Raw genomic sequence first — 1454 nt, forward strand, 5'->3', positions numbered from 1 at the left:
CCCATTGAGCATCTCTGGAGAGACCTGAAAATGGCTGTCCACCAACGTTTACCATCCAACCTGACAGCACTGGAGAGGATCTGCAAGGAGGAATGGCAGAGGATCCCCAAATGCAGGTGTGAACTTGTTGCATCATTCCCAAAAAGACTCATGGCTGTATTAGCTCAAAAGGCTGCTTCTACTAAATACTGAGCAAAGGGTCTGAATACTTATGACCATGTGATATTTCAGTTTTTCTTTTTTAATAAATCTGCAAAAATGTCAAAAATTCTGTGTTTTTCTGTCAATATGGGGTGCTGTGTGTGCATTAATGAGGAAAAAATGAACTTAAATGATATTAGCATATGGCAGCAATATAACACAGAGTGAAAAATTTAAGGGGGTCTGAATACTTTCCGTACCCGCTGTATATAGTATTATCAGATCTAATACTCAATTGAGATTCAATAATATGCTCACAAATCCCAACCTTGTTCATAAAATATTTCAATACAAATATTCAAAAATTATCATTTCATAATCATACCTTTTTATTCAAGGACATATTTATACAAAATCTATACTGTAGGTACAGTCAAAATGACTGCGGGTGAGAGTCAAGTAACAGATCAGGCAGTGAAAGATTCAACCACTCCAGAGCCTTTTGTCTGAGAAAGAACCTTGTTTCACTTTGGTGGCTCTGTGATAAAATATTATTTAAACTTATGTTTTTTTCCTTACCAGAAACAGATACATTGTGTACTTAGATAATCAGAAAATACAACCAGAAAACAAATAGTATAAATCATAGACTTAATGAAGTCAAACAATACATTGTTTTTTGACATGCACATTTTCTTTTCAGAACATGCAAACAGGACATGTCCAAAAGGGGGCAGCCACTGTAAAACTGCAAGAGCAAAACTTGGCACCCTGTTCATGTAGGGCTTATTGGGTGACTGGAAAAGTAGGGTCTATTTATAAATTTTCTGTAGAGATGAAAACAAATCTCCGTCCCCATATTGTCACGCTCCTGCCCCTCTTGCTTCCTGTCATGCTTTTATTTTCACATTACTTCCTGTTTTGTTTCACCTCAGTTTTGGCCCTTTTATTTAATCATCATTATTTCACCTGCTCCTTATTGTTTGCATCTGTTTTTTACTTCTATTTAGGCAGCGTCCTCCCACCAGGACGCTGCCAGATTGTTCTAGACCCCAGCTCTGACTCTCCAGCATTTATACCTTGCTTGACTCTCTGTTTTTGACTTTGGATTACCGGTTTTTGACCACCGTGTTTTGTCTATGCCCTCCCAGATTCTGTTCGCCTGCAGTGTACCGACCTTCTGATTTTGTCCCCCTTGACCTCGAGTTTGGATCCCCTGGCTATACCTGTTTACCGGCGCCGACCCTGGACTGTCTTATCGACCTGATTGATATCCTGGACTTTGTGTTAGTTGTTTTGCTTACAACAAGTAA

Source organism: Monopterus albus, unplaced genomic scaffold, assembly GCF_001952655.1.
Source record: "Monopterus albus unplaced genomic scaffold, M_albus_1.0 scaffold158.1, whole genome shotgun sequence".
Taxonomy (NCBI): domain Eukaryota; kingdom Metazoa; phylum Chordata; class Actinopteri; order Synbranchiformes; family Synbranchidae; genus Monopterus; species Monopterus albus.